The sequence below is a fragment of the Panthera uncia genome, chromosome A2 (genome assembly GCF_023721935.1).
Source record: "Panthera uncia isolate 11264 chromosome A2, Puncia_PCG_1.0, whole genome shotgun sequence".
Classification (NCBI taxonomy): domain Eukaryota; kingdom Metazoa; phylum Chordata; class Mammalia; order Carnivora; family Felidae; genus Panthera; species Panthera uncia.
The window spans coordinates 91,149,247-91,160,784 of NC_064816.1; positions in this window are offsets into that span (position 1 = coordinate 91,149,247).

The window sequence follows — 11,538 nt, forward strand, 5'->3', positions numbered from 1 at the left end:
GATTAACAGCAGCCAGAGAGGTACAGGAAAACCTGAAGAGTGGGTAAGGGGAGGAGGGGACTAGAAGCCAAGGGAAGAGGGTGTTTCAAGATGAATAGAGTGATCACTGGTAAAGGGGTGGGGGTTAATGCTGCTGAGTACCAAATAGGATGAGAGCTAAAATTTTTCTGATGAATTTAGCAGTATCATGGTAACAGGTAACTCTAGAAAGAGCCATTTTGTTAGAGTGGGAACAAAGGCCATCCAATGAAATGGATCGTTAATGGAATATGAGGAAATGTGAGGATATAGAGTTTTGACAAATTTCATTATGAAGAAAAAAGGGAGGGATGGTGGGTGAAAGGAAAACAACATTAAATAGGAATTCTTTTATTATTATTAAATAGGAGAGGCCAGAGGATATTTAAATATTTGTGGCAATAATACAATTGAGAGGTAGGGATTGAATAAACAGGAAAGAAAAAAGTTCACTTGTATTGTCTTAGGATATATGCTGTTGCCCGTACCATCCTGTACTAATTGTAGACTCCCCCTGTACCTTTCTTCTTGGCTATTAGCTAAGACTCCAGAAAGGAGTCCCTCTATCTACCTTGCATTAGCCTCCAAGTTCAGCCTCCTGAACCAGAAAGGCCAAGCCTCTTGCTGATCCTTCAAACTTCAGTGGGCTTTTGTTCCCTGAGTTCAGTTCAGTTCAGTGCTTCCCCTTTGCTCCATGACCACAGGCACATCCAGTGCCTTAGCCACAGATCTTGGGACCTCTTTCTTCATGAGAGCTCCAGGCTCTTCACTTGCTTAAGAAGGGAAATGAAAGAAATAAATACTAAACTCACAAGATGTCAGTGCTTGGCTATTCATCAGTTCAGTGACTGAAAATATTTGCCCTGTATCATAGTAAGGTCCCATGACCAATCGCTTAATTACATCTTAAAGAACACCCAACTTCAAGGGCAACTTGCAATTATAAGTCAGATGTACACTCTTGAGATTCCACCTCAAGCCACGGTCCTTCCTATGTATGCTTCATGGGTTTTCCTCTCAGACCTCTTTCTAGCTTGGTTTCCATTAAATTCAGTATGGCTGTCATTCCCCACAGAAATCTAATCCCATCTGTTTTACGTTTATTTCTGGACCTTTTAATGTCCTAACTTACATCTTTGGAGAAAATATTGAAAGCTGAAAGTAGTAGATAAAGATTTATGTTCACGAAACAAGCTGTCAGCACAGATGTATGATATAATTTTTACCAAAAGTTCAATATTACCTTAATGTGTATTCAGGGAAAAAGCTATAAATATAATGTTAACTCTAAATGGGATCATAAAGAAACTGAATATTTTCATAGCTATTTACCCAGAGATTGGTTTGAAGCAGTTTTACACCATTATTTCTGATTCTTCTGTGTTTACTTTTAGCCTTTTATAATGAAAGGAAGAGAGAAAGGGAGGAAGGGAAGAGTAAAGGATTCTGCTTCACTTTTCCCCCTAAAAAGCTAACAAGCACATAGGCATCTGTTTTAAAAGTCCAGAGTCCTGTGATATTTCCTTTGGTTTCATCTCTGCTCACCTCATGCTAAGAGGTAGCACAATACAGTGTTATGATCATGGATTTTGGAGACAGCTAGATCTGGGCTCAAATACCAGCTTCATTGTTCACCATGTATGAGACCTTGGACAATTTTCTAAATCTTTGAGCCTCAGTTTCTTCATGAAGTACTTAACAATATGAACCTTGCTGGGTCACTGTGAGGATCACATAGGATTAAGTGGCAAAGTGAATTACATATCAATAAATGGCAGCTATTGTTGCAAAATGGACTGAGACCTAACACATGTGTGCTGGTCTATTTCCTTCATGAAAGAAAAGCCTAATTGGAGTGAGAGCCACCTGCAGATGGAGCCATTCATAATAAATGGAGTCATTCATACTTAAGTTGTGACTCTCCTATTGGTGGGGGCCAAATGCTCCTTAGCATGATGATGTCAGCATTACATGAAATATGCTTTCTTCATATGAGATAGTCTGTGAGGCCTTTGGGGTGGAGTTGGAGGGAGTGTGTGGTGAGTGAAAATGAATGCTTGCATTGATGAATATGCTTGCTTCTTAGAGCCAGAGGAAGTCGGCTGGTAAGGAAATTGAATCAAGACACTTTCTCTCTCTTCATTGGGTAAATTCAGATCATGCTTCTTTCTCTTTGGAGTCTCCAAAGCCTGAAAAGCTTGATTTTATTACACCAGAAAGAACAGAGGGGAGGAAACTCCGGTGAAGATTCATGAAGGGTGGATGTGGACACTGGACTAGGGGTCTAGAAGGAGCTATAAGACAACAGGAGAGGAAATTGGGGAAAGTGAAAAGGGGTTAGAAAAGAGGGATAATCCATGTGGAGTACACCTTCCTTCTGAAGATCAGTCTGTAAGTGCCCATCACACCCTTTTGCGGTAGTAGGGAAACAATACTGTTTGTATCCCCTGGTGTTTCCAGGTGATACTGCTCATTGAGAACTTCCTGACCTTTTCTAAAAGGAATGTGCATTTTTTCATTAAATTCTGGTGTTTGTATTTGGTCTGGGGAAGCCTAGCTAGGCAGGGAGTGTTTTAAGACAAGAAAGGTCATGATTTCCCAATCACTCTGTAAGGGGTTTCCTGGCCACCCCACCAAATACACATGTGCCCACACATTGATGATCTCTACAGGGAGACCATAAGCCCTTATGGCTGAGACTACTTCACCAAGCAGGATGGAATTTCCTTATTTCCTCCCACAGCCCATTGTAAGAGAGACAAGAATGGGCTCTATCAGTCAACAGTTATATGTCTAGAGTTCTTCCTTGGTGTGCTTTGTAAACCTTTCCGTCCTACAAAGTCTAACATTCCAGCTATGCTATTTGGCATGGCTATACTCTTCCTGCTCACCTTCACTTCCCACTCCCAGCAGCCTGCCTTCTTTAATCCCAAACCTTGGTGAATTTTCTCATTTCCACGCAAGACCCCCTACTTTTTCCAGTGGTTGTTAGCCAGGTGCTGATCTGCATTAAGTTACCACATTTCAACAAAGCACACAGATACCTAATGTATTCCTGTTTCTTCTCATCCTTCCCCTGGGAAGAGATTTGGGGATCAGTAATGATTCATGGTGTGTGTGTTTATCTTGTTTAATATATTTATATTTGTGTTTATATTTATATATACACTATCCATGTAGAAATGGAGACCAAAGTAGCAGGGAATAGACTACAGCAGTGAGTATTGAGAAAATGTGAGAGAGGGAAAGAGAAGAGATTTTTAGAGATTTTTAGGCAGTTGATGTATTGATGTAGTCTTTAAAGTGATAAATGGCAAAGAGAAATTTTAAATTATTTGGGTATGTGATACACTGTTTAAGTCCCATGCCACTCATTCAAGAATGCCTTCAGAGGTCATCCACAGAACTCTTCTATGTCTCCTAGAATTGCATTTGAGTTTTTGTTTGGTTGTATTAGAGTAGAATCCGTCCTCAAGAGGGTTCTTCCATATTTGTGTTAAAGTTAGGTACAGGCCAGGATAGCTGGGTCAGAGGTCAAAATAAATTAAGGACCAAAGGACAATGATGAAAATAATTCACGACCAAGGCCCAGAAAAGAGTGATGTAAGGGGGCTTGGAACCCTCCAGTGGCCAGACTGCATGTGGGTTAAAGATCCTAACTACTAAATGGGGGAAAGCATGGTGCCTGACAGCCCTTCTAGATCTATAGTTTGCTGTAAATCCCTCAAATTGTTAGCACCAATCCTGGATTTATTTTAGTAATCCATCTTCTGGATCAGAGACTTCACCAGGACTGATCCTAAATCATAATCAGGAGTGTGAGGCCAACATTTTCAGCTTCCTTTTAGACACCCCACTTGGTGGCCTTTCTCAGACTCAGCATATCCAGAACTGAACCTTTTTTTTTTTTTTTTTTATTTTTTTTTTTTTAACATGTATTTATTTTTGAGACAGAGAGAGACAGAGCATGAATGGGGGAGGGGCAGAGAGAGAGGGAGACACAGAACCGGAAGCAGGCTCCAGGCTCCGGGACGTCAGCCCAGAGCCCGACGCGGGGCTCGAACTCACAGACCGTGAGATCGTGACCTGAGCCGAAGTCGGACGCTTAACCGACTGAGCCACCCAGGCGCCCCCAGAACTGAACCTTTTGAAATCCTCTGTAGGTTTAGTTTAGATCACCAGTCACCTAGGTAACTGGGAAGGAAACACTGATTTCCTCCTCTCCCTCATTCTCTACCTCGAAGACCATCAGGTGAGTTGTTCCTACTCCCTAAAGCTCACTGTATAATACCCTTTTCTCTTGAGCATATCTCCCTTATTTCAGATCCTCACCATTGGCTTCCTAATTAGCTTTTCAACTGTAATCATCCATTATGTATTTCACCACCTGCCCTGTCAGCAGAATGATCTTTCTAAAATATTTTGATGGCTTTCATAGTCCCATGTTCTTTCACATCTTCAAGCTATGACTTCTACCCAGAATGTCCTTTCCTCACCTTGTCTGCCTGCAAGATTTGGCTCAGATACTTTCTCTGAATCCTTCCTTGATTCCTTTCTATTAAAGTCAGTTTCTGTCTCGTCATTAATCCCACAACATTTTGACCATGAGGTGGTACAGGTCAAGGACTGTATCTTATTTTCCTTAAGTTAATATTTATTAAGTGATTAAGTTTTATGCTATATCTGAGACACTGTGGATTTGTTTCTACATGGTAATAAGTTATTAAGATTATTAAAAACTAAACAAAGAGCAAGCTAGGAATAGAAAGATGCTTTCTTAACCTGATAGACTAAAAACTGAAAAAAGCCTATACCTGGGGCAATTAAATGCCCAACTCTTGATTTCAGCTCAGGTCATGATGTCATGGTTGTGAGATCGAGCCTTGTGTGGGACTCTGCATAAGATCTTTCTCTCTTCCCTTGCCCCTCCCATGCTCTTTTGCACACACTCTCTTAAATAAATAGATAGATAGATAGATAGATAAATAAATGCCTATAACTAACATTACGCTTACAGGTTAAATATTGAATGCTTTCCCTTTGAGGTCAAGAATAAGACAAGGATGTATATACTATTACCATTTCTCTTCAGTATTTTATTTGACGTTTAGTCAGTGCTACAGTGAAAGAAAAAGAAGCCATAATGGTATATGTAAAAATATATTAAGCTGTATGTTAGACATTAATGTACCTTATACACTACATATGTTTTTATCATATATATATATATATAGCTTAACCCTAAACTAAAAAGAAGTAATGGAGTTATCTTCAAATATTAACTTCATTATTCTTTTTGAACTGGGCTTGTATCTATAGTTTAACCTCCAGTCAGGTATTTATACTTCCTGTTATCAGGATTGCTCACTATAGCTTCCAGTACAGTATGTGGCAGTGCCAGAAACAGGGCAGTTGGGCTGATTCCTTGTAGAGAGAGACTGGTAAAAAAGCTGTTTTTCTCCTCATAATTTCCTTCTAAGACAAGTGTTTTTCTCTCTCTTTTTCCAGTTAAGATAATTTGCATACCATAAAGTTCACCCTTTTAAAGTGTAGTGTACAGTAGGGTTTTTTAAATTTTTTTTAATGTTTATTTATTTTTGAGAGACAGAGAGAAACAGAGTGAGAGCAGGGGAGGGGCATAGAGAGAGGGAGACACAGAATCCAAAGCAGGCTGCAGGCTCTGAGCACAGAGCCCGATGCAGGGCTTGAACTCACAAGCTGTGAGATCATGACCTGAGCTGAAGTTGGACTGTCAACCAACTGAGCCGCCCAGGCACCCCTAGTGTACAGTAGTTTCAAATACGTTCACAAGGTTGTGAAACTATCACCACTGTCTAATCCCAGAACATTTCATCACCTTGAAAAGTGGTGCTGTACCCACTAGCAGTCCTCCCCATCCTCCACTCACCCACCCAGCCCCTTGAAAGCACTAAGCTATTTTCTGTGTCTCTCAATTTGCCTATTCTCACATCTAATGTAAATGAAATTATACAATCTGTGGCCTTTTATGAAAGACAACTGATTTTAAAGAAAAATTAATAATATTGTTAAGTGGAGTTTGTAACAGATATAGAAGTTAAAGGAATGACAATAATAGCCTCAAGGTCTGGGGTGGGAGTACAGCAGACAGAATGTGGTCTCACAAAGATTTCCACATCCTAATATCTGGGACTTGTGAATATGTTATATTGTATAGCAAAAAAGAATGAAGGTCACAGATGGAATTGGAATAGGGAGATCATCCCGGATTATTTGAATAGATTCAATCTAATCCTATAAACTCTTAAAAGTGAGGCAGAATAATGGGTCAGAGAAATATGATGGGAAATGATCTCAACTCGCTGGTGGTTGCTGGCTTTGAAGACAAAGGAAGATGGCTGTAAGCCGAGGAATTGAGCCTCTAGAAAAGAACAATCCTCAGTGTACAGTGAGTGAGAAAATGAGAATCTTGATCCTACAACATCAAGTAACTGAGTTCTGCCAGCACCCTGAATGAGTAGGTAATTGGTTCTCCCCCAGAGCCCTGAGAAAGAAACAGAGCCTTGCCAACTCTTTGGTTTTAGCTCAGTGAGATCTATGTCAGAATTCTGGCTTTACAGAACTAGAAGATAATAAATTTGCATTGCTTTACCCTCAAAACTTGTGGCAAATTATTATGGCAGTAGTAGAAAACTAATACCAAGTGTTGGAGAGAATATGTAGCAACTGGAATTCTTACAGTTTCTAGTGGGAGTGTAAAATGGTACAACCCCTTTAGAAAACAGTGTGACAAGGGACACCTGGGTGGCTCAGTCAGTTGAGTGTCTGACTTCACCTCAGGTTATGATCTAATAGTTTGTGGGTTCGAGCCCTGTGTTGTGCTCTGTGCTGACAGCTCAGAGCCTGGAGCCTCCTTCAGATTCTGTGACTTCCTCTCTCTCTCTGCCCCTCCCACACTCACACTCTGTTTCTTTCTCCCTCAAGAATAAATAAACATTAAAAATTTTTTTTTAAAAAATGTGACAATTTTTTATATAGTTAAATATAAACTTAACATGTGACTCAGTAAGTCAACTCTTGAGCATTTACCCAGAAAAGAAAACATGTCCATAGAAAGTCTTTTACATGAGTGTTCATAGCAGTTTTATTTATAATAACCCCAAACTAAAAACAACTTAAAAATCCTTCTACAGATAAATGGGTATTTATATATTTTGGTATACTCATACAAAGAAATATTACTTAACAATAAAAAGGAAGAATTATTAATACAAGCAACAACACGGATGAATCTCAAAAACATTTAAGTAAAAGAAGGCAGACAAAAGAACACATACTGCATTTTCCTCACCCCACTCCATTTAGATAAAGATATAAAACAAGTGAAACTAAAATCTGTAGTAATAGAATTAGGGTTCCTATGGCAGGAGGTAGAGTAGAATTGACTGCAAAGGGGCATAAGGAAACTTTGTGGGGTGCTGGAAATGTTCCATATCTTGATTAGGGAGGTGATTACATAGTTATATACAATAAAACAAAACTCATCAAACTGCATATTAAAATGTATACATTTTATTGTATGTAAATTTACAGAGTTGATAATAAAGTTAAACATGCTAGGTGATATTACACATGACATAAAAACTTGGCTGCACATATAGACAGAGGTATTAATCTTAACTCTGACATTAACTAAGCTATATTACCTAGAACAACACACTTCTCTGAACTCCCATATTCCCATCTATAAAGTAATGGGTTAGACCAAATTGGAGGTTCCCAACCCTGGCTGCACATTAGCGTCACCTGGAAAGCTTTTAAAACGTACTGATAATCGGGTTACATGCCCAAAGATTGTCATTTTAATTGTCCTTGATGTTGGGCTCAAGTGCTGGCATTTTTTTCTTACAGAAACTTCTTAACTGATTCTAACATGTATTGGTGTGAGAATCAGAGCTTTAGAAAATTTATAGAAGGAGAAGTATGCAATTTTATCTACATGGCAATTGGTCTCCAGTCTCTAAGAATAGCATTATTGATTATTAGACTATGACTTAGAAATTGCAAAAATGTCGGAAAAGATGCCTAGAAAGATATAATACGTGACATACATATTGCCAAAATACCAAATGGAGAGTCATTTGAAGAATATATATTCAATAACCAGTCCCAGCTTTCTCCATCATTATCCCAGACTAAAATGCATATAAAAGATACATTACCTGGTTTATAGAAAGTACCTTATAAGATAATCAGAATATACTTCAATTTTCAAATTTTGAATTTGTACTAGTTCAAATTTCCATTTTTATATATAATTTTATACAATTAACTGGTAGGAAGTGCTTTCTTGATGGGCTGTTCAAGAGACAGTTTAATTTCTAGGCTCATAAAATGAGGCATCTATAGAAGAACCTTCTATGCTAGTTCTTAGTGAATCATCCAAGAAGACTCATGAGTTTCTCTAACATTTTGAAGCTAGTCAACAGGGAGATCCACTTTAGTAATTCAAAGAATGATTCTTCTCTTTGTGGATTTTCCAGCTGCCCTGTCTCACTTCTTTCTTTGATTGTTTGACTACCATTTGTCTATTTCTCCATTGGAAGAGAAACTTGGACACTTGCGAGAAACCATGTCCTAGTTAAATCTGTATATTTGGCAAATAGCTCCATTTGTGGGAAAAAATGGAAATGGTGTTTTAAACAGTGGTTTTTAGAATTATCCTAAAATCATCTATAACAAGCTATCCACATCTTGATGCTATTGATGTATGTTGGGGTGGGGGAGGGGGGAGATAGGTTTATGGTAAACAGTAGACTCTTTTCAGCAGTTCAAACCTGAAACATGGGACTAATTCTATTTTTAAATTTTCTATTTTCCAAAGGAGTTTTTTTGTTGTTGTTACATTTAATTTGCTACCTCTTAGTCATGGAGTAGTTGTGAGTGCAAGTCAATGTCAGTCTTTTAGAAATTATCCCAGTGGGGGCAATTGGGGTCTTGGGAAAGAAAACCCACACTGGTACAATAACATATGGTCTAACAAATTCACAACTGAGTGACTTTTCTTGCAGCTGTGGTTCAAATTATAGGCATTTCAGATGCTTAATGGTGACTTTAATTTACTGTGAGGAAGTGTATGCTGAGCATCTGGAAGGACATGATTTTACTTTAATCATTTTGATTTAGGTGACAGTAATTACAAGTATCATCATGGTCTGTGGAGAAAACATTGGTTTGACTGTTACCTGCCAGGACTTGTTTCCATCCTCCATATTGGCATTTCTTTTCTTGCACCAAGAGGGTTAAATCACCAAAAAAGCGGGGTGGTTAAATTACCATTTCTGAAAGTTCTTTTTCTCCTTAAGTGCCTGGCATGAGCATGGATTCATAATAATTCAAATTAGTGAATTTACTTAGCCCAACTGATAACACGTTAAAAGATTAAGAATGGTGGTATTTAAGGTGCCTTAAAAAAGCAGTGTTCATCTGTCCTGGAAATTTTATAGCTAAATAGTGTAGTAACTGGAAAGTCCTTGGTGTAACATAAATTATTTCTGTCTCTGATTATGCAGGTAGTTTTGTGAAAAACTCCACTAGGTAGCCTGCCAAGAAGGCATTAAGTGTGGAATGGGGCAAATGCCTTGCTCTTAAACTCTTAGGTTATTCTATTTCCTGTTTTAAAGGCATAGAATTAGAAAGATTAGAATAATCATTTAACTCTAAATCTAAAGAAGAGATTTAAACTCAAGATCAAAATATCTCACAACCAGAAAAATCTTCAAATTAGAGGGAAGATCCAGGAGATATGAATAAACATACTTCAATATGGAGACATAATTAAGCATCCATGGCACATGGTAGGTAGTCAGAATAAATGAGAATCCCAACCAATCAGTATTTTGTAGAAGTTGTTTGTATAACAGTTCCTATAGTTAAAAGCATCTTACAAAAAAAAAAAAGAGCTCCTTAATGGTTTAAAAAATAGGTAAAATTCCCTAGAGATAGTTCTCTATTTGAAAGAACCAACTCTGTTGCTCTGCCAGTATAACTTTATATTTCTGGGCTGAGTCTCATTCTTCAATTGTAATACGAAGACCATAACATATCTTCTTTCTGTCTCATCAGATTGTGGTGAAGATCAGATGAGCAAATAGAAATGCTTCATAAATTAAAGAGAGTTGAAAAATGCAGTGTTTTCCATATTATCTTATTTATATTTTCCCATAAAAGATTCTTCCTTTTCCTCTGTCCTCTACTATGTACATGCTGATAAAGGTATTTGAGATTGAGACACTGTATTTCTTCTGGACCTTATAAATAACAATGCTTTTGGTCATGGGGTCATTCAGAGAGGCTGTACCCAATTATTTCAGAGATGATCAAGCTGAGTCCTGTTCATTTGGGATTGTTTTCTCTAAGGTTATCTGCTTGGAAGCAATTTCTCTTCTTGTTAGTAGCTCCTTTCAAGGAGAGATAGCAGATATTAAAGGACACAATGTCATGTTTTTTTAGGGTTAAAAGGAGCATTGGAGACTCCAGCGCAGAACCTCTTGTTATTCCTAAGAATAAGGTCCAATAGAGCAAAGTTCTTTGGCTATAAATACATCTGCCTACAGCAATGCTAGATGTTCCCCATGTCTCTCCCTGTCTGGTGCTGTTATTATTATTCTAGTGTAATTAATTTGACCAGTAAAAATTATTTTGGCATACAGGGGTTTAAGGTCTTAATATAGGGATAATCATTTTCCCTGCCCTTCCTATCTGCTTCTTTGCCTTGGCATTTGAGAAGTCACAATGGTTGAGAAGTCCCAGAGCCTGTAGTGAAGATACTTAAAGCTAGGGACACTTTGTATCTTTTTTATTATATCCTTAGTTTTATTCTTGTAGAATCCATAAAACAGATTATGTGAAGAGAAACTCTTAATACTAGATGATTTTAATGTCTTGGTTATTAAAGTTAGCAACTTCAATATACTCAAAAACATACTCAAAATAGAGTATATTCTGGATTGATAAATTATGGAATATGTACTTAAGAGGATTTACGTTATAGAGATTGGAATTAAATACTCAGGTAAAGGTATCATGGTGGGAGTCTTCCAGCATAAATGCTTCTCTGTTAGTTTACCAATAATGATCATCCCTTTCACCTTGCTATTGTGTGGTTTAGGAAAGGCATGTGACCTGATTCTAGCCAATGATTGATGGGGGAAGGTTTGCTAGGAAGAACTGAGGTTTCTGGGAAGGATTTTCTTGCTCCCAAAATTTCAGAAAGAAGACATGGCCTTTTTTCTTCCTCTGGACAGAGTTATGTCTAGGTGTGATGCCCAAAACTACTACAGCCATCTTGACGTCTACTTGAGAAGGAATCCATATGTAAGCATTGCAGAGCTAAGGGAGATGTCAGAGAGGTGGAGTTAAAACCCTGAGAAACTGTGTTTCTGGAAAATAATAAATTATTTTAACCTGCTTAATAGAAGTTTTCTATTAACCTGTAGCTGAAAGTATCCTAATTAAAAATTTGAGTGACATAAACTCTTA